This window comes from Chiloscyllium punctatum, chromosome 4 (genome assembly GCF_047496795.1).
Source record: "Chiloscyllium punctatum isolate Juve2018m chromosome 4, sChiPun1.3, whole genome shotgun sequence".
NCBI lineage: Eukaryota > Metazoa > Chordata > Chondrichthyes > Orectolobiformes > Hemiscylliidae > Chiloscyllium > Chiloscyllium punctatum.
Window position 1 is genome coordinate 97,887,360 of NC_092742.1, and position 23,243 is coordinate 97,910,602.

Consider the following 23,243-nt stretch of genomic DNA (forward strand, 5'->3'; position numbering starts at 1 on the left):
GAACCTTACCGATCACCTTGCTGAAATCCATATACACCACATCAACCGGTTTACTCTCATTTACCTGTTTAATCACTTTGTCAAAAAAGTCAATAAGATTCATTAGGCACGACCTACCCTTCACAAAACTGTGCTGACTGTCCCTGATCAGATTATTCTTTTCTAGATGGTTATAAATCCTATCTCTTATAACCATTTCCATCACTTTACCAACAACTGAAGTGAGACTCGCTGGTCTGCAATTACCAGGGTTGTCTCTACTACCCTTTTTTGAATAAGCATTTGCAATCCTCCAGTCCTCAGGCACTATTCCGGTAGACAATGATGATTTGAAGATCAATGCCAAAGGCTCGGCAATCTCTTCCCTTGCTTCCCAGAGGATCCTAGGATAGATCCCATCCGGCCCAGGGGACTTGTCTAAGTTCACACTCTGCAGTATTTCTAATACCTCTTCCTTGTGAACCTCAATCTCTTCTAGTCTAGATGCAAGTATCTCTATGTCTCTGTATTCACTGCAGCTGATAGCATTACTGAGCTTGGAAAGAGCTGTTCCAGCAGAGCAGCCTTAAATCATGCTTGAATCTGGTGACTCAAATAATGCAGACTGTAGAGAGGGCGTTAAACAAATTTGTTGGGAGAGAGGATTTAGGAGAGGGGATATGTCATCTTACAAAGTAAAAGGATATGGCAGTATTGCAGAGCAGTTATTTGGATAACGGTAACCAGAGTGGGGCAGGAAGGGACAGAGGATAGCAGTAAATAGAATAAAAAGGAGATAAGAGATAAAAAGGCAAACTTAACAAGCTTGTTACTTAAGTGCACGTGATATTCAAAAGAAAGTAATGAATTAATGGCACAAATTGGAAGCATACCAGAAACAGTTACATGAAAGTTAAAAGTGGGAATTAATTATTCAGGGAATGTGACTTTGAGAAGGATAGGCAGAAAGGAAAAGGAGATGGGATAACTTTGTTGATACAAGATGGAATGTTTACTGTAGCCAAAAAAACAAGAATACAAAATTGCTGGAAAAGCACGTGTGAAGAGAAATCAGAGTTAACGTTTCAGGTTCAGAAGATCTGAGGAAGGGTTACCAGACCCGATGTGTGAACGCTGACTTCACGGACCTGCTGATCTTTTTCAGTAATTTCAGTTTTTGATTCTGATTTATACTGCATCTGCAGTTCTTCCACTTTTTATGTTGCAAGAAATGACCTTGGCTTATTTGGTTGTGGGTATCCCGTGACCGTGATGGATCTGTTCACGAGGTTTCCAGAGGCTGTGCCATTGAAAAAGATGTGTGATTGAGGGGTTAGTCTAGTTTTTCTTTATTGTAAAACGAAATTAAATCTGACCAAATGTCAAATTTAATTTCATGAGGTTATGTATAGTGTAGGAATGAAGCAACTCAAGTCATCTGTTCACCAGCTGTGGTCACAAAATGTTTTTTAAAAATTCATTCAGAGGATGTGGGCATCGTTAGCTAGGTCAGCATTTGTTGCCCATCCCTAGTTAACCTTGAGAAGGTGTTGTTAAGCTGCCCTCTTGAACCACTGTAATCTATTTGATGTAGATAGACCCATGGTGTGATTAAGCAAAAGTGAGGACTGCAGAAGCTAGAGATTAGAATCAAGAGTGTGTTGCTGGAAAAGCACAGCAGGTCAGGCAGCATCCAAGGAACAGGAGAGTCGATGTTTCAGGCAAAAGCCCTTCGTCGTTTCGCAGGTTCCCACCTCAGGCGGCTGTCTGTGTGGAATTTACGCGTTCTCCCCATGTCTCCAAGGGTTTCCTCTGGGTGCTCTGGTCCAAATGATGTGCGGATCAGGTGGATTGGCCATGCTGAATTGCCTGCGGTGTTGGATGTATTAGTCAGAGTAAATATAGGGTAAGGGAATGGGTCTGGGTGGGTTACTCTTTGGAAGGTCGGTGTGGACTTGTTGGGCCGAAGGGGCTCTTTCCACATTGTAGGGAATCTAATCTTTCCTGTGATGTGGCACCAATAACTATATACATATGCCAGCTGAGGTCTGATAAGTATCTTGTGAGAGTTCAACAAAACCTTCCTGCTCTTTAACTCTAGGCCCCTATTAACAAAGCTGAAAACACCATGGTTTAGGAACTGCTCCCTCACTTGTCCTGCTGCCTTCAATGATCTGTACACACCCAGGCCCCTCTGCTCCTTCACCCCCCTTCGAATTGTATGCCATATTTTCTATTCTCTTTCAATTTTTTTTTAAACAAAGTGCATCACCTCACTCTTCTCTGCATTGAAACCCATCTGCTACCTCTCTGTCCACTGTTCCATCTTGTAAATGGCCTTTGGGACTCCAGAATTGTCCTCCCCATAGTTTGTAATCCTTCCAAGTTTAGTGCCATCTGCAAACTTTAAAATTGTCCTCTGTAAACCAAGATCCAGATAATGTACTTCAAGAATGTTGTGATCTCTGTTCCTTTCACACCTGTTTGTATCCAGGTCACCTGACAAAGATGCTGCACTCCGAAACCTTGTGATTTCAAATAAACCTGCTGGACTTTAACCTGGTGTCGTGTGACTTCTAACTTTGTCCATCCCAGCCCAATATCGGCACCTGCACATCATGCTTGTATCCCAGTTGATATCTGGGAAGTCCCAACTGTTATTGCTGTGTTGTAGAGTCATACAGTTGTACGGCACAGAAACAGACCCTTTGGTCGAACCAGTCCATGCTGGACATAATCCCAAGCGAAACGAGTCACACCTGCCGGCCCCTGGCCCATGTCCCTCCAAATCTTTTCTATTCATGCATCTATCCAAATGTCTTTTAAATAATGTAATTTTACCCACATCCTCCATTTTCTCAGGAAAATGCACATGCGAACCACCCTATGTGTAAAAAAAATTTACCTCTGATGTCTTTTTTAAACTCGCTCCTTTCATCTTAAAAATGTGCCCCCTCGTCTTGAAATCCCCCATCCGAGGGAAAATACACCTACCACCAACCCTATCTATAAATTTGGATGTTCGTGCTACGTTCCCCTGAGAATCCATCACCCCCTACATTTTCCAAAACAGCATACCGGTTTGAAATGGGTATATCCACAAAAGACTCCTGCACTCGCTGCCTACCTCTCTCACCCTTCCTGGAGTTAACCCATCTATCTGACTGTATCTGAGACTTTCCCCCCTTCCTATAACTGCCATCCATCACATACTGTTGGATGTTGCTTCTCATCGCTTCTATCTGTCTCTCCAACCGATCCACTCGATCTGATAAGATTCACATCGAACAGCATTTATGGCAGATATAATCCGCAGTAACCCTTAAACTCTCTTTAAACGCCCACATCTGACAAGGAGTACATATCGCTGCAAAGGCCATTTTTGCTCCTTCACAATCTACACTCCCAGAAAATAACACCGGCTTATTCCTCCACAAACACTGACCCAGGTTAAATTAATAGCTATGGCTTATATTTTAAGTTTAATCAAGAGACTTATCTCCGAAAACATATAATCAAAAAAGAATCCACTATACTCACTACTGCAGCCTTTCTCTTGGACAGACTTAAAACAACAATGAACTTATCTGATTCTGTGCTGTGAACTTCGCCCAACAGTTCCTCCAAGATTAGTTGTGAATTTCACTGTTTGTTAATTTTCCCAGATGCACTCCGATGTCCAGCGATACACTAATTCAAACAGCAAAGGCAGTAACTGTGCAGGTTCTCTCTCTCTCTCTCTCTCGCTCTCTCTCTCCTGCACTGTCCTCACCATGTGCTTCCTTTGTCTGCTCTTCTCCCTTTTAAACTGCTGTTGATTTGACTATTTTTTTCCCAAAGTTCCAAAACAATGCAACAGCATATAAAATAGTAATTGCTGCTCCTGGAATTCGAGCATATCGAGAATATGACTCTCATTATTTTCTCAACTTCATCAAATCGCGTCTCTACCTAGAATCATTTCGGTCCAACCTGTCCATGCTGACCAGATATCCCAACCCAATCTAGTCCCACCTGCCAGCACCCAGCCTATATCCCTCCAAACCCTTCCTATTCGTATACCCATCCAAATGCCTCTTAAATGTTGTAATTGTACCAGCCTCCACCACATCCTCTGGCAGCTCATTCCATCCACATACCACCCTCTGTGTGAAAAAGTTGCCCCTGAGGTCTCTTTCCCCTCTCACCCTAAACCTATGCACTCTAGTTCTGGACACCCTGATCCCAGGGAAAAGACTTTGTCTATTTATCCTATCCATGCCCCTCATAATTTTGTAAACCTCTATAAGGTCACCCCTCAGCCTCCGACGCTCCAGGGAAAACAGCCCCAACCTGTTCAGCCTCTCCCTATAGCTGAAATCCTCCAACCCTGGCAACATCCTTGTAAATCTTTTCTGTATCCTTTCAAGTTTCATAACAGCTTTCTGATAGGAAGGAGACCAAAATTGCATGCAATATTCCAACTGTGGCCTCACCAATGTCCTGTCCAGCCTCAACATGACCTCCCAACTCCTGTACTCAATACTCTGACCAATAAAGGAAAGCATACCAAACGCCTTCTTCACTATCTACCTCTTAAGTTCCAGTGAAGAGAGTCCTAGCCTATCCAGCCTTTCTTTTTTACTCAAGCCATCCATATCCAGCAACATCCTGGTAAACCTCTTCTGAACTCTCTCCAGCTTGATAAAATCCTTCCTCTAACTGAACGACCAGAACTGAACACAGTTTTCTAGAAGAGACCTCACCAGTGTCCTGTATAATCTCCGAATGACTTCTCAACTCCTCTACTCAAAGAAGTGAGCAATGAAGGCAAGTGTACCAAATACCTTTTTAACCACCCTGTTTATATGTGATGCAAACTTCAAAGAATTATGTATCTGCACCCCTTGGTCCCTCTGTTCTACAACACTACCCAAGGCCCTACCATTAATTGTGTAAACCCTACCCTTGTTTGTTGTACCTTGCAATTATCCAGATTAACTCCATCTCCCATTGGCACATTTGATCAAGATCAGATCCCTTTTGTAATCTTGTAAAATCTTTTTCCCTGTCTACAATGTCCTCAATTTTGGTGTCATCCTCAAACTTAATAACCATGCCTTTTTATGTTCTCATCCAAATCATTTATATAAATGAAAAACCTCGAACCAATTATTGTGGAACACCAGCAGTCACAGGCCTCCCGTCTGAAAAGCAACCCTCCATTATTATTCTCCGTCTCCTGCCATTAAGCTAGTTATATATCCAATTGGCAAGCCCACCCTGAATCTCATGTGACCTAACTCTACTAATTAGTCTACCCTGCAGAACCTTGTCAAAGGCCTTACTAAAATCCAAAATAAACAACAGCTACTGCAATGCCATCATCAATCTTTGTGGTAACTTCCTCAAAAAAAACTTCCACGTTTATGAGACAATGATTTCCTCACACAAAACTATGCCGAGTATCCTTAATAATTTTTTTCCCCTTTCAATGTCCATAAATCCTGTATTTTCTAATCACCTCCAACAATTTACCCATAACCTAAGTCAGACTCTCAGGTCTATAGTTCCCCGGTTTCTCCTTACAACCTTTCTTAAACAAAGGTACAATATTCGCCACCCTCAGGTACCTCACCTGTAGTTATAAATGATGAGAGCGCATAGTTTTAGGTTGAGAGGGGAAAGATATAAAAGGGACCTAAGGGGCATCATTTTCACACAGGGGGAATTGCACATATGGAATGAGCTGCCAGAGGAAGTGGTGGAGGCTGATACAATTACAACATTTAAAAGGCATCTGGATGGGCATATGAATAGGAAGGATTTAGAGGAATATGGGCTGGGTGCTGGCAAATGGGATGAGATTAGGTTGGGATATCTGGTCGGCATGGACAAATTGGACCAAAGGGTCTGTTTCTGTGCTGTACGTCACTATGCCTCTGTGCAAATATTTCTGCAACGGCTCTCGTAATTTCCTGTCTTACTTGTCACAACGTTCTGGGATACATTAGATCAGGTCCCAGACATTTATCCACCTCTTTTATTCTCTAAGACCTCCTGATCCTCTTCTGTAACATGATCTCTCTTTAAAACATCAAAGTTTATTTCTCTGCATTCTCTAGACTCTATTTCTAACTGACGTGAAATTTTCATTTAGTATCTCTCCTATCTCCTGGGGTTCAACACAAAGATGACCATCTTGATCTTTAAGAGGCCCCACCTGCTCTCTAGTTACCCTCTTGCTCTTAATATATTAGTAAAATCTCTTCAGATTATTTGCCTTCCTAATTTCTTTTAAGAATGCCCCTACACTCTTTATATTAGAGATTCAATAATGGGCAGCACAGTGGCTCAGTGGTTAGCACTGCTGCCTCACAGCACCAGGGACTCAGGTTCAATTCCAGCCTCTGGCGACTGTCTGTGTAGAGTTTGCACATTCTCTCTGTCTGCATGGGTTTCTTCCGGGTCCTCCGGTTTCCTCCCACAATCCAAAGATGTGCAGGTCAGGTGAAGTGGCCATGCTAAATTGCTCATAGTGATAGGTACATTAGTAGGGGTAAATGGGTCTGGGTGGGTTACTCTTCGGAGGGTCGGTGTGGACTTGGCCAAATGGCCTGTTTCCACACTCTAGGGAATCTAATCTAATCTTAAAAAAAAAGTTGTCTGTATCTAAAATAAGATTCTCTTACATTCTTGCCTTGAACATCCATTGTTATTTAACCTTAGCCCCTTATCCTTCACTTTTAACAGAAACAAAATGTCTCTGAACTCTCATCATCACACTCTTGAACACCTCCCACTTGTCAGACATTCTTTTAGCTGCGAACAGTCTACTCCAAACAACTTTTAAAAGTTCTTGGCTCAAACCATCAAAATTTGCCTTGCTCCAATTTAAAAACTTTAACCTTTATGGAAGGCTTATCCTTTTCCATAACCAGTTTGAAATAAAATTATGATCGGAAGACCCAAAGTGTTCCCCCACTTTTACTTTAATCACCTGTTGGTTTTGCTCTCAGAAATGTGCATATATATTTGCTTCTCTAACTATCTCCCACTATTTTGGGTCAACAGTTTATACCTAGCAGTTTGGCTGCTCCTTTTTTGTTTGAACTCAATTCACGTGTTCACGTGGCCTCATTTGGGTTCTAAAAGCCATGAGACACCTTCAAATCCTCAATTTCTTTTTAATAGCAGCTATGGCCTGACTGGCCTGTCCTTCATCCTGATTGTTATTCTGAAACGTCCAGTAGAAAGGTAGGTACTTTATTCTTAAATTCTCAATTCCTCATCAGTTCACACTTTCCAAGCCACAAACAAGGTCATAATGGGCAAAAGATTGGAAAGCTCTGCATTGAGCCTTTCCGATTTTGAGTCTAATTATGGAATATGACAAAATATTACTTCTACAGAATATAATAAACTGTTCATGATAATGTATACCTTGCTGTATTTCAAAACTGCATTAAGAAAACTTTACTAAAGTAGATCTTACTTATTCTCAAGGTTGGAGGAATGTAATAGAATTTGCAGTTGGTAGGACCAATGATGGAGCATGTGAAATATGACTTGGTGAATACATTGTCCTGGTCTGAAAGCTTGTATTTTTAGAGTGGTCCCTATCTGAAAGGAAGTCTGAATATTCAGGTTTCTGGAGACACTAGGATAATAAGTAAACCTGAAACTGAAGATGACTAAAACCAGATAAAAGCCACAGTTGACTTTTATTTGCTTAATAAACTAAACTTTTTCCGAGTGGAATCCTGTCTATTGGCTTCCGATTTTATGTTAGGATTATTCAGTAAATTTGGTTTGTCTCCATGGGCATTATGACACCACCATGCTCCTTCTGGACACACAGAGCGGACATAAGCAGCATTTGCTGTCTTGATGCAAGCACAAATACTTTCTTCAATAATGGCATCCATAGAGGACACACTACCAAGTTGTGAGAAATGTTCCTCCATCTTGAGACTGATGCAAACACAGTTATGTCTGATTCTTCATAAAGTGTGCTTGAAGTCGGCTAAAATAACCCCAATCTTGGAAATATTGATTTGGAATTGACAGCACTTGGTAATTTGTTCGCTATTGTTTGGATGGATGTCTTCCTTGCGCTCAGATAGGACACAATCTTCTCATGGATAAAATCTCTGGTTACTGACTTTAGTAAAGGCATGTAGTCTGGAGAGATTGAAGTGTTTCCTTGAATGGTACCCAATATGATGCATTCTTCTGGTGGCTTCCTTAACCATTGCAGCAAAGAAGAGCTGGAAGAGTTGGTAAACAACAGTGCATGCTCACTTTCCATTTCTTGGAACAGCACAGACAAGGACTGAAATTTGGATAAGCATGGACCATTTATGCCAAATTTAGTGTACCCAGTGAAAGTCCAGAGGTAGTCCATTTACAGAAGTCCCCATACGCACTAATAACAACATGAACTGTCAGTTTAGTGGACATTCACGCTTATTTTGTTCAACAGATGCCATTATTCGGAACACAAAAAAGTCACTTGCAACTTGAACATACACTTATAACAAGAAAGTCTACTATATATATCATTGTTCAGAGAAAGTTCATTGCCCCTGAGCCCAGATGAAGCGTTGAAGTTGTATGTGTAATTGGTCATGATATTTGTAATTTCACGTTTCTTTGTATTTGATACTAAATTCCAAGTTTGTGGCTTCACTAAACTACTTCTATTAAGTCAAGTAGCCAAATATTTGATACTTGTGGACAAGTAAGATTAAATCACTTTGAATTATTTTAGGCATGTTGGAAAGATTTTACTATAGAACAAGCATCTTCAACTGTTTGACCAATGGCCTTCCATCTTAAGGTCAGATGATTGAAATTAATGAAAGATAGAGTTAATGGTAGTTGTCTTTTCCTTAGGATGTGGGATTTCAAGACTAGGGGACACATTGTTAAGGTGAGAGGAGAAAGATTTTTAAAAAAGATATGAGAGGCCATTTTATTTTTAACAGAGGGTGTTTCGCATATGGAATGAACATCCTGAGGAAGTGGTGGATTGTGGGTCCAGTTAAAACGTGTAAAAGACATTTGATAAACACATGAATAAGAAAGGTTTGGAGGGGTATGGGCCAGGAGTAGGCAGGTGAGGCTATGGGGTTTAATTTGGGATTATGTTCAGCATGGACTGGTGGCTATGCTAATGCTCCTTTAATAAGGTTATGTTGTCCTTGGTGGGTTTTTTTCAGGGAGGTCATAAAAGCAGTGATTCCAAAAGGTTTGGTTTTAGATGGATTTTAGGACCAATTTGATTATAGCTATCAGATACTGCGTCAAGGAAAAGGCTTTTAAGTTTTTTTTAAAAAAAACACACTTGTAAACTTGGCCAGTTCTCCCAGCTCAGTCTTTCTCTGGTTTGATTTGGTTTTTGCAGTCTGGCTATTCACTGAAAGCAGTCAGGCAGTTTTGAGGCTACTTATCCAAAAAATAGCTACATGGAAGAGGGTTATCCATGCTGTCATCTCTCTCTCCTGCAAGACTCTGTTAACGTTACATTTTCTGCTAAGTGGTGTTTATGTGGATTCTTGCAAGTATTGGAAACAGCATCATTAAGTTGGTATAATCTGTTGGGTTTTCAGATAGGTTAAGTTATTTCGTATTCTAGTCTCTTTTGTTTGTGTTTCATTCCATAATCTTGTAAATAAACTCTGGTTTGTTTAAAACTAAGTGGTTTGACCAGCTGCATCCCTCCTTTACACCTGCTTAAAACAAAGTTAAGATCTAGGCTACTTTCTTGAACTATTTTGAAGGAGTCTGGCCTGGTCCATAACCAAAAGGGTCTGTTTCCATGCTGTGTGACTCTCAGTGGGAATAACAGTGATGATGACACAGTGATCAGTATCATTTTTAACTTCTCAAATACTGAAGCTGCCTGCATCCACATGCAGTAAGTCTTGTACAATATTTAGTTTGGGCTGATATGTGACAAGTGACATTTGTGTCACAAGTGCAGCAATGACCATCTCCAACAAGACCAAATGTAACTGTCATCCCTCATATTGAACAGCATTACCATTGCTGAATCTCCCACCAAGTGACATCTTGTGAATTGTCATTGATTAGAAGCTGAATGGGCTGACCACACAAATTCTATAGCTCCAAGTTCAGGTCAGAGGCTGTGAATTCTGTGTCACCTCTTGTTTCCCCAAAGCCTGTTCACACAGCACAAGTCAGGAATACTCCCTGCTCGTATGAATAACTGCAGTTCCAAATCCATCAGCTAGAGCAAAGAAGCTACTTGATTAATATTCACTCCATCAGCCACCAACACACTGCAGCAATTCACCAAGTCACTTTGAACTTCAACTCGGGGCAGTAGTTATAAAAGCAGATGCTAGAAATTTTCTGAAGAAAAGCTGAATTGCACTCTCAAAAGGTCAACTCAGTTTCTGTATCCACAGATGATGCCAGGCTTGCAGAATTTTTCCAGGCCTTTTATTCAGCGACGGCAGTTGCATAAAGAAGATTGCCTCCTGCAAGTTGGAACTATGTTGCTGCTCCTTTAGTAAAGGTGGTTAAAGTCCTGAACCTCCCTCTCTAACGGTATTGTGGATGTGCCTATATCACGTGGATTGCAGAGGCTCAAGAGATAGCTCAACACCATTTTCTCAGTGACAGTTAGGGGTTTGTAACATTGCTGACCTAGCATGTGGCACTCTTGTGATAGAATACAAATCAAAAATGTGAATCAGCTTTAGGGCTTCAATTTTCTAACTCTAGTATTGTCTTGCTTGTTAGTTGCGGGATATTAAATTTGTATGCAAAAGTATTGATGAAGTGACATAACCATTTGCGATGATTTTGAAATGAGCTGTTACAGAATTCAAGGTCATGTGACTTGTATTGCAGTGCAATCAAACATCCAAAATATATTGCAATTATTGGAATTCTGAAATAAAAATGGAAATTGCTGGAAAGACTCATCCAGTCTGGCAACACCTGTGTGAAAAGAAACAGAGTTAATGTCTAAGGTTGTGACCTTTGTCAGAAAGTCAGCTGAGGTTCACAAGTGGTAGGCATGACATCTGTATCTCCCACCACAGATGCTGCAAGATTTTGAGTATTTTCAGCATTTTTTGTTTTTATAGAAAACAAATCACTTCTTTGAAATTGAATTTTGCCGTATGGTTCCATTAAAGTCTGGTTTATGAGGTAGTGTATTTACATGTTTCAAAGACTTTCATGTTATTAGGTCTCTGCCTTTGTTTTACTTGATTACTCTTCCTGTGACTGTCTGCTCATTTCATCTTGTTCTAAGGCCACCACTCCTTGTTGTGCTTCAGTAGTTTTGTATTTCCTCACTGTTTTCCATTGTTCTGGTGAATTGTTCAGTGCTAAATGACTGATTACCCATGTCCCAATGGAACTGTAGCCTTTGTTGACTAAATGATCACCTCTACACTCTCAGAGTGATTGAGTAATATCAAGTGTGTGGATGTTTTGTTAGTGGCAGGCATTGTTTGGTTAAAGACTAAGAACCCATGCTCATAGTGTATCTGAATAGCTCTGAACGAAATCCTTGAACCGGACACATTTATTGTCAGTCTCTGGTGCAGTTGGTTAGAGTGTTCAGCTGATGATCAAACAGTTTGTGGTTTGAGACCATCCAGAGATAAAATCTTCATTATTGAGGAAGCTCCTTATTGTATAATGGTTCATATTCCTTTTTTCTCAGGAGATTTGTGTTCAGCTTCCTAGTGGGGATACGTCATTCTCTATGTTTAGCTGTGGAAGGTCAAGTCAGTATTTACTGCAGGAGACAGGGTGCATTATCAGCTTCAGGAATAACATTTTAACTTAATTTTGTAAGTTTCATTTTAAGACTTGTTGCATTTCAGACCGGGTTTTTTAAGTTGACCAGTTCATTAGAGTACTCTAAACAGTCAGCCAGGACGCTGGGTCAGTAGTTAGTAGATATGAACCTCCAACGCTATTTTGAATATAACTGCTATCAAATAAAAGATTTGTGAGGTGCTGCATTTTTTGAAAGCAAACCTTAGCAGGACTTATACACTTAATGGTAAGGTCTGTTACTGAACAGAGAGACCATGGAGTGCAGGTTCATAGCTCCTTGAAAGTAGAGTCACAGGTAGATAGGATAGTGAAGAAGGTGTTTGGTACGCTTTCCTTTATTGGTCGGAGTATTGAGTACAGGAGTTGGGAGGTCGTTTTGCAGCTGTACAGGACATTGGTTAGGCCATTGTTGAAATATAGCGTGCAATTCTGGTCCCCTTCCTATTGGAAGGATGTTGTGAAACTTGAAAGGATTCAGAAAAGATTTACAAGGATGTTGCCAGGGTTGGAGGATTTGAGCTATAGGGAGAGGCTGAATAGGCTGGGGCTGTTTTCCCTGGAGCATCAGAGGCTGAGGGGTGACTTTATAGAGGTTTATAAAATCATGAGGGGCATGGAAAGGATAAATAGACAAAGTATTTTCCCTGGGGTGGGAGAGTCTCGAACTAGAGGGCATAGGTTTAGGGTGAAAGGGGAAAGATATAAAAGGGACCAAGGGGCAACTTGTTCTCACAGAGGGTGGTGCATGTATGGAATGAGCTGCCAGAGGAAGTGGTGGAGGCTGGTACAATTGCAACATTTAAAAGGCATGTGGATGGGTATATGAATAGGAAGGGTTTGGAGGGATATGGGCTGGGTGGGACTACATTAGGTTGGGATATCTGTTTTGCATGGACGATTTGGACTGAAGGATCTATTTCCGTGCTGTCCATCTCTATGACTCTATTTGTATTTCCTTTGAACTTTACCATCTGGCATGAATCCATATGACATCCAAGAGATTTTTCTTTCTAATTAGATGCACCGAGACTAGATCTGGAGACTCAGTAGCTCCCACAATTGAAATATTAACTTGGCATGTGAAGAGGATCAAATCTGCACCATATCTGATCCACCACTTACTGCCTAACACTGTGCAACTTATTGAGTGTATTCATTTGTTTTTAAATAAAAACTGAATTTGTATTGTAGGTACTTTCATTCCCATTGAGCTGGTAAGCTATCTGACAATTGAAAGGACATAAGTATCACAACACAAGAATAGTGCAGTACAGGTACAAGCCTTTTGCTCGTTCTGTCTGTTCTGAACTAATCCCATCTGCCTGAAAATGGTCTGTATCCCTCTAATCATTGGCTGTATGTGTGTCTGTCTAAATGCCTCTTAAATGTCGATATCACCTCGGCAGCACATTTCAGGCACCTATCTCCTTTTGCATGTGGGGGAAATAAAATCTTTCCACACACATCTCCTTTAAAACTTTCCCATTCTCACCTTAAACCTTTGCTCCCTAGTATTTTACATTTCCGCCTTGGGAAAAAAGATTCCCAACAGTCAAACTTATCCATGCCTTTTATAGTTTTATATACTTCAATCAGGTCACCCCTCAGCCTCCAAAGCTGTAAAGAAAACAATCCACGTTTGTCCAACCTCTCCATATATTGCACTCCAATCCAGGCAATATCTTGGTAAACCTCTTTTGTCACCCTCTCCAAAGCCACCTATGCAGTATTATACAATGGGAATAGTTTATAATATGCAAAATGCTTGCTACGAATCTCTCCAAAGAAAGACAGCAGCGTTTACATTTGATAAATTGAATGCTTTTTGTTAACATTGTAATTGCTTTTATACTTGCATTGGATTCACTATACTTCTGCTTCCTCAGTGTATTTTAAATTAAATTAAAATTCATTAATTTTAGAGGACAGTGAAAACTGAATTTCACTTTTTATTTAAACAACATTTATTAATTGTAAAGTAATTTGTCCCCTGCAGTTGCAGTTATTTTTCTGTTAAAATGGATAAGAAAGATCCAATGTGGTCTAGAATCTCTAGATATTAAGTTACCTCATGTGAAATGTTGCTTCGGAGGTTCCATCATCATCTGCCCTGATCAGTTAAATTATTGAGTGTCGAGACTAGCAAAGGCTCCGCCCAAAGGTCAGGTTATGACTTAAGTGTTAACACAGGCTGAACAGGCTGGGGTTGTTTTCCCTGGAGCGTCAGAGGCTGAGGGATGACCTTATAGAGGTTTACAAAATTATGAGGGGCAAGGATTAGGTAAATAGGGAAAGACTTTTCCCTGGGGTGGGCGAGTCCAGAATGAGAGGGCATAGGTTTAGGGTGAGAGGCAAAAGATATAAAAGAGATCTGAGGAGCAACCTTTTCACGTAGACTGTAGTACATGTATGGAATAAGCTGCCGGAGGAAGTGGTGAAGGCTGGTACAGTTGCAACATTTAAGAGGCATTTGGATGGGTAGATGAATAGGAAGGGTTTGGAGGGATATGGGCCGGCTGCTGGCAGGTGGGACTAGGTTGGGTTGGGATAGCTGGTCGGCATGGATGGGTTGGACCGAAGGGTTTGTTTCCATGCTATATATTTGTATGACTGTATGACTCTAATATAGATTTACCATATGTGCTTTATGCATAAATCAACATGTCATTTAATTGTCCACTGTCCGCATGATTGTTTTGTAATTGCTTCAGCTATTTCTCAGGTCACTGCTGGAATTTCATTGAACAAAACTTTCCACTTGAGTGAGCTGTTATAGAAATGCATAAAACCTTTATAATGGCAAACAAACTTTCCTGCAACTAAAGGTGAGTTAGACCATAAAACATGGGAGTAGAAGTAGACTATTTGGCCCAGCGAGTCTAGTCCATCAATCAGTGAGATCACGGCTCAATCATTCCTCTCAATCATTCCTTTTGATTAAAAGCTGTCAAACTCAACTTTGGATATACGTAACAACCCAGCCTGTACATTACTTTGTGGTGAAGAGTTCTGCAAATTGATTACCGTCATGAGGCATGCCTCCTCATCTCTGTTTTAAATGTGCAATTCCTTATTCTGAGATTATGTCCTCTGGTCCAACACTCCCACAAGGGGAAACAGCCTCTCAGAATCAAGCTGCCAAGGATCTAATTTGTTTTAAATTAAAGAATTGTGAAGGCTTACTGCATGGAAGAAGGCCACTTAGCCCATTATGTTTTGTGCAGCGGGCAAATACTCAATCAGTCTAATCGTGATGTTGTGTTGCTTTGAATGGATTTCCACGACCAAATCACATCAGTTAAAATAAATATTCCCCTTTATCTTTCACAGTGCCATATCATACTCAAATCCACACTGTAGGTCTCAAACTTGTTAGCACAAATGCTTTTATGAGTGATCTAGTATTCTGGAGATATTTTTCATTACATGAGATGAGATAATAGTATGCTGACAAATGCTTGGGCATTCTGACGATGATTCCTAGTGCATGTGGGCTCAAATGTACAAAATTAGTGTCTCCTTTGGTGAGATTAATATAAAAAGATCCAAATAACACTCCAATCCAACAGTGAAAGTTAGAATAGATTATTGGTGTGAAATAAATTCTGACTAGATTCATATTATGCTTCACATGCCAAGAGAATAGTTTGCATCAAATTTAAAATTTTTCCTATTCCTCAATATGATCCACACAAAAGGTAACTTCACTGAGAGTGTATTCTGTTTATACAAGCTAGTATACATGAAATAGTACCCAAACAAGATTCCTTAATTTTTTTTTAATCTCTTGTCTCATTAAATGGGAAGTGACCAAAATTTCCTTTTCAAAGCACCTATGCAGTTGTTTCATAGTTCTACCACAAGATATGTGATGTAATATGAATGCAAACTCGAGAATAATGGGATTTTCATTAAGCTGTAGAAAAACTAGTTAAATCGCAAAGTGGTCATTTGCATTAATGACTTCTTACTGCATACTTCTTTACTATGCTACAATTGTTCAACAGTTTAGCCCCTCCAATTGCAGATAAAAAGTGGACTTGAATGGTTATATTGTGCTCAGCTGACAAGAGGGACAAATAGACGACAATTAAAAACTCAGATTAAGTGGAACAAGCAGAACAACACTTCCAAATTTCACCATGTTCATGAGAGTGTCAACACGAATTCTCCCGTGTGTGGTTAGTGTTCTGTTTAAATCAGAAGATATACCAAGAAAAGCTACGCCAGTGTCTTTTAAGGTACTGTAACTTTGAACTTTACTCAACTGCATACACTATATTTTGTTGTCTTTTAGTTCCCTATGTTAGAAATAACCACATTTTAAACTTTGAAAGGTTAGAGTTCTTTGTGTTCAGTACGTGGCATCTGGAAACAAGACTGCCTTAGACCAGTGTACATATTGCACAACAGAACTCTCCAGTCCAGCTGTGAATGTGACCCCTTGGAATACATACAAATAATAATGGGTGAAGGTTAACTAGTTCTCCATTTGATAGAGACAATAAAACAATATATTACATTCCACTTTCTTAAAAATGTAATGCCTCTGTTGTTATAATTGTGGATGGCACAGTGGTTAGCACTGCTGCCTCACAGCGCCAGAGACCCGGGTTCAATTCCTACCTCAGGCAACTGTCTGTGTGGAGTTTGCACGTTCTCCCTGCTGTCTGCGTGGGTTTCCTCCGGGTGCTCCAGTTTTCTTCCATAGTCCAAAAGTGTGCAGGTCAGGTGAATTGGCCATCCTAAATTACCCGTAGTGTTAGGTGAAGGGGTAAATGTAAGGGAATGGGTCTGGGTGGGTTACTTTTTGGAGGGTCAGTGTGGACTTGTTGGGCCGAAGGGCCTGTTCCACACTGTAAGTAATCTAATCTAATAATTATGCATTCATTACATTTTCTAAACTACAGAGGATTACTAATCAACACTTTTTTTTAGTAATAAGTGAGTTTTTTTAGTCTTTCATTACATTTTTTTAAAAATATGATTCATTGTATTGTTTAGGTGATAAGAATATTGTGCATCCGTGCTTGCAATTTTCTTATTGGTGAGTTGGAGTGCTGTAGAGGCAATGTTGATCTGGTGTTTAGAGAGCCATTTATAATTATGTTTCTGCTGTTGTTGATTGTGTCTGATTTTCCAGCTCAAGCACATTGAATATGGACTGTCTTTCATATTTGCATATCAGCTTCTGTCTCAAGTACCATTGATCTTGGAGCCACAGCTTCAGCATAGTTTTGCTGGGTTCCACCTTTTCATGTACATGTATAATTGCCCTTTCAATAATTCAGGCAAGAATTTGAAATGCTCATTGAAGCACTGACCATCTTCTACCTGCACTAAACCTATATTGTTCAGTGAATTCCTTAAATTGTCTGTATACAGGAGACAGTGGCTTAATGGTATTCCACAGTCATAATCCAGAGATCCAGATAATGTTCTGGGGACCTAAGTGTGAATTCCAGCACGGCAGATAGTAGAATTTGAATTCAGTGAAAGAAATCTGGAATTAAATCTGATAATGACTGTGATATTGTCAATTTGTTGTTAAAAACAGAAAAAAATATGGTGCAGTAATGTCCTTTCCTTCATGCTTAGTGGCCTGTTCTAGCCTACATGTAATTTCAGCCCAACAGCAATATGGTTGACTCTTAACTGCCTTCTGAAATGGTCCAGCAAGTCATTACTGAATCAACCACTCCAAAGTCTAAGGAAGGAATGAAACAAACAAACCATTTAGCATTGAAAAAGGGACAGAAACAAGCAATGACAAACTCAGCCCTGTCAACCCTGCAAAGTTGTGAAGAAGGGTTACACCTGACATGACGACTACTTCACCACCTGATGCTGCCTGGCTTGCTGTGTTCTTCCAGCCTCCTGCTTATCTACCTTGGATCCCAGTATCTGCAGGTTTTTTTTTTGTCCCCTACTAATATCTAGGGGCTAGTCCAAAATTGGAAAAGCTGTTGCAAAGAATAGTCAAGCTTCAGTCAATTCCGCAACAAATTACATGAAAGCTCTGCTGTCCTGCCACATCTTAGTTGTGACAATAGTTAAAAAAGAATTAAGCATCCACATCCTCAATAATCACATGGCTTGGCTCAGCCACAAAATAAATCTTTTAATGGCCTGATACAAAGCATCTAAGCTGATTTAATGATGCAACAACATGCCCAAAATGTTGACTCTCCTCCTCGGATGATGTCTGACCTGCTGTGCTTTTCCAGCACCACACCTTTTGGCTCTGACTCTCCAGCATCTGCAGTCCTCACTCTCCTAACATCTTGAATGGTTTGTCAAATTTAAATCCTTCCGAGATTTAACTTTGCATCCCACCCAAAACACATTGTCAGCATGAACTTTTAGGTAGAAAGTTTTATTGAAAAGAAAGAGGTAAAACATCCTATTTCTGCCCAAACTTTACTTAATTCAGTCAGGATGTAGTTGTTACCCTTTAAGGTTAACTTATCTCCTCAGTCGCCATACCTCTCAGATTTGGTTCTTAACTTTTAATCCTCCATATGGTTGTTCCTTTCAGTGAGAACGCTTAGTCCACAAGCCAGCTTAAATGTTCCTGACCCCCGTCTGTGACTGACAATCCCTCCAGACTAAGATCACTACAGTTTGGCCGGAACCCTCATAACCTTCAACATTGTTTATCCTTCCAGTATTGATTATTGACCTGAGTCAGGCTGACAAGTCCTGACTCCCTCCTGACTGTAGTAAAGTTGATTCATTTCAAACATACCTTAACCACATCATGAATAACAGGAAATTGCTGAGCGCTAATCCTCCTGAGTATATTTCACACTCAATCCAGTCAAGTATGATTGAAATTGCAGTCCAGACAACCAGATCAGTTCACTGTGGTTCTAAACATCACTGCTGTTGTTTGGTGATGATACAAGACTAGACAAAGGTTTGAATGATTTTTCTATACATAGTTGCTCCCAGACAACTTAGGCCAGATCCTCTTTTATTATATTAAGATTGGTCTTTCCCCAGTTCAGAGCCTTTACCTCCAATTCATCTTTGTCCTTTTTCATAACTATCTTAAGTCTTTTTGCAGTATGGTCACTATCATTGAAATGTTCCTCCACTGACACTTCTACCACTTACCTGCCTTTGTTCCCTAAAATTAGAACTTTCTTTAAACTAGATTAAAAATCTCCTGAGCCCATCTTAAAAATCTCCTGCCCCCTCTGAGCCTTTCACATTTTGTCTATGCCAGTTAATCTTGGGGAGTTAAAATTCCCTAATATAACTCTTTAAATTTTATATTTCTCTGAGATTTGCCTACATATCTGTCCCTGTAACTCTCACTGTCTGTATGTTTGAGGATCTATTGTAGACTCCCAGCAATGTGATTACACTCTTTTTGTTTTTAAGTTCTATCCATATGGTCGAATGTGAGGAACCTTCTAAGATATCATCCTTCCTTTTTGGAGTAATTGACTCTTTAATCAAGATTGCGACACTATCGCTCTTACACCTGTCCCTTTCTTGATTGAAGTTTCGACACCCATCCTGTCCCTCTCTCAGCCATGTTTCCATGATAGCAATGACCTCACGTTACCACGTGCTAATCAATACCCTCAATTCATCTGCCTTACTCACAAAACTCCTTGCATTAGCGTAAATGCTATCCAGACTCTCCATGCTCTCTTATGTTATAATCTGACTGTATATTCTCTGCCTTGCAAATGACTTGTTTATTTTTCTCTATGATTGCCTGTGTATCGTTCTCTACTGAATCTCCACTCTGTGAATCCCATCCCTTGCCAAGCCATTTAAATCCTCATTAACAGCACTGGCAGAGTTAAGATTAAGCCCAGCATGACTCTTCGGAACTTCTGAATTTTTTTCTTCCCTATAAGTGCCTGTGCACCATTCTCTATTAAATCATCTCTCTTGAAAGAAGGTTTTCCTTAATGCAGCTTTAAAATCGAGGAAAACAACTTGCTCATTATTAATCAATCAGCTGTCTGTTTTGTGCTGCCTTTTATCAGCCTTATCAAATTCTGGTGGGATTCCTTTGGAAGTTAGCTAATGCTACAGTTGGCTCACTCTCTCACCCTATCTCCTGCTGATTTCATAGCCACAAAATCTTCTGATCTCTAGCTCTTTCTACTGTTCGTTTTGTGGTCCCAGATGTAGCTATTGGAGAGAATTCTTAGGGATAAACTCTATTTTGCACATTTGGAACAGCAAAGCCTAATTAGGGGCAGTCAGCATGGCTTTGTACAGCACCGGTCATGTCTTACTAACCTAATTGAATTTTTTGAGGATGTGACAAAAGTGATTAGTGAGGGTTGAGCAGTGGATGTTGTCTGCACGGATTTTAGTAAGGCATTTCAACAAGGTCCCTCATTGTAGGCTCATCCAGAAAATTAAGATGCATAGGATTCATGATGACCTTGCTGCGTGGATTCAGAATTGGCTTGCCCATAGACAGAAGGTAGAGATGGAAGAGTGTTTTTCAGACTGGAGGTCTGTGACAAGTGGTGTTCCACAGGGATCTGTACTGGGATCTCTGCTGTTTATGATATATGTAAATGACTTCGATGAAAATGTAACCGGGTGGGTTAAGTAAGTTTGCAGATGATGCAAAGAAGTTGTGGGTAGTGTAGTGTGGCAGGATGTGGATCAATTGCAGATATGGGCAGAGAAATGGCAAATGGATTTTAATCCAGGTAAGTGTGAGGTGCTGCACTTTTGGAGATCACAAATTAAGGAAAAATAATAGTAGGACTCTGAAAACATTGATGTACAGAAGGATCTTGGGGTTCAAGTCCATACCTCCCTGAAAGTGGCCACACAAGTAGATAGGGTGGTAAAGATGGTGTATGGCATGCTTGCTGTTGTTGGTCGAGAACTGAGTACAAGAGTCAGGATGTCATGTTGCAGCTTTACAAGACTTTGGTTAGGCCATACTTAGAGTACTGCATTTAATTCTGTTTGCCACATTACAGGAAGGATGTGGAAGCTTTGGATAGGGTGCAGAAGAGGTTCACCAGGCTGCTTTGGAGATGCCGGTGTTGGACTGCGGTGTACAAAGTTAAAAGTCACACAGCATCAGGTTATAGTCCAACAGGTTTAATTGGAAGCACTAGCTTATGGAGCACCGTTCCTTCAGCACCTGATGAAGGAGCAGTGCTCCGAAAGCTAGTGCTTCCGAATAAACCTGTTGGACTATAACCTGATGTTGTGTGATTTTTAACTTTGTGCCAGGATGCTGCCCAGATTAGAGAGTATGATCTTTAAGGAGCTAGAAAAATTTGGGTTGTTTTCTCTGGAGCAACGGACGCTGAGGGGAGACTCAATAGAGGTCTATAAAATTATGAGATGCATAGGTAGATTGATTTGAGGATCAGAATCTTTTTCCCAGAGTTGAAATGTGTAAAACTAGGGGCATGCATTTAGGGTGAGAGGGGGGTAAATTCAAAGAAAATGTGAGAGGCAAGATGTTTACATAGTAATAGGAGTATGGAACACACTGGGGTGGTGGTGGAGGAGGCAGGTACAATAGAGGCATTTAAGGGACTTTTAGATAAGCACATAGGCAAGGAATGGAGGGATATGGACCAATGGCAGGCAGAAAGGTTTAGTTTAATTTGGCATTATGTTCTCATCGTGGACCGAAGGGCCTGTTCCTGTGCTGTACAATTCTATGTTCTGTCTGTGAATTTATGTAGTCATTCACAGCTTCAGCACATCTTTCTCTCTCTTTTGCCGTATATTCCTTTGGCACTGTTCCACTGCATCAGCTCTGCTGCCTTTATCATGTGTTAATTGAAGGCTAGATATTTGTATAGTCAGCATTTTTATCTGTCTGCTCCTGGCTTCACGTGTTGTGGCAATGTCTACAGCCTGTGCTGGTGAGCTTAAATGTAATTGTTTGTCTCCTGTCCACAGAAAGATTTGTTCACCATCTCTATATTGCTTATGCCTTTTCAAAATCTAGACTATCAATTCTGTTTAAACTTCTTAAGATGTCTTTATGACAACATTAGCTTCCAAATTCATTGTGAGTGGTGCTTTCATTGTTGAGCCAGTCAACATTCAGTTGTTTTCACATAGTGCACTCAGCTTTTTAGTTTCTACATCTGTGGTACTTGTTTAGGTCAATTTATCCCAATCAGCATTAAGTTAATTGAAAATGTTATTTTGTTTACTCAAAGATGTTTTTTGTCATCATAATACATCTTCTCTTGCCTTTTGGTTCCCATGTGTTAGAAATAATCTTACTTTAGACTTTGTAAGGTTGGAGCTTTTTGTGTTTAATACAGCATGCCATGCTACCTGGTAAGAAGACTTTCTGAGACCTGTATATTGTTGGATGTCACGTGGTTGACTCGTGCTGCCATTAGCCAAGCTATTCCAGTACAGTTATAAGAATGGCATCGTAATAACGCCCCAGTATGTCCAGTCCACAAAAAGATGGCCTGCCCTTCTGGTCACACTGTTGATATGACTGACTCAAGTCCCTTTCTAGTCATTGTGTGGAGATTCAACAGTAGTAATGTCATTGAATGTCAGGGACTGATGACAGGATTCTCTATTGTTGGAAGTGGTCATTGCCTGGCACTTCACAGAATCATAGAATTGTTAAAGCTCAGAAGGATGCCATTTAGCCCATTATGCCAACAACAACTGTTCAAATGAGCTCTTCAAAATTCTATGGTGCAAATGTTACTTGCCATCTATTAGCTGAAGCCTGGATATTATTCAGGTCTTGCTGGACTGCTTCATTACATGAATGTGGCTGAATGTTATGAAATCATCAATAAACATACCTATATCTGACCTATTGGAGGGCAGGTCATTGAAGCAGCTGAAGATGGTTCAGCGTAGAACACTATCCAGAGAAACTCCTGCAGAAATGTTCTGAAGCTGAGCTGATGTAGCCCTGGAAGCCTATCCATCATTTGCAAGGCACAAGTGAGATGTGTGATGGAATTACATTTGACTTGATGAGTTTTGCTCCAGCACCTTGCAGAAGCTTGACGTCATCCAGAACCTTGTAGCCTACTTGCTTGGCATCTCATATAGCACCTTCAGAAAGGTTCCTTGGACAGCACTTTCTAAACCTACAACTTCTACCTCCTAGCACTGCTGACTCTCTGCTTCCCATAATGGCTGGTGTATAACCTAATTACATTTGTTTATTTAATTGTTCTTGTTCCCCTGGATAGTTCTGTAGTTGCAGTTGATGCCTAATTTACCTGTAGCTAGATTAGCCTATAGTAGTTAATCGTGCTTCAATATTTGTACGACCTGAGACCAAAAGATCATAATACTGTTCTTTGGGATACTGTCAGACTTCAAATGCTTGACAACTTTCATATTATCTAAAACTAGAATGGCCTGTTCTTGTTTGCACAGAGAATTCCTTTCCCACCTCCTTTCTTAATAAATCCAGCTACAATAAACAGGAAAGGAGACTAACACAAATA

The 23,243-nt window shown here is 40.3% G+C and overlaps 1 protein-coding gene across 1 annotated transcript in view; it reads left to right on the plus strand.

The window, feature by feature from the left end:
• The window catches only part of LOC140476007 (cytosolic phospholipase A2 zeta-like), a gene marked incomplete at its 3' end in the record, with an annotated part of 132,360 nt that overhangs the window by 7,834 nt on the left and 101,283 nt on the right, over nt 1–23,243 (plus strand). The gene's annotated exons all lie outside the window — the stretch shown is intronic.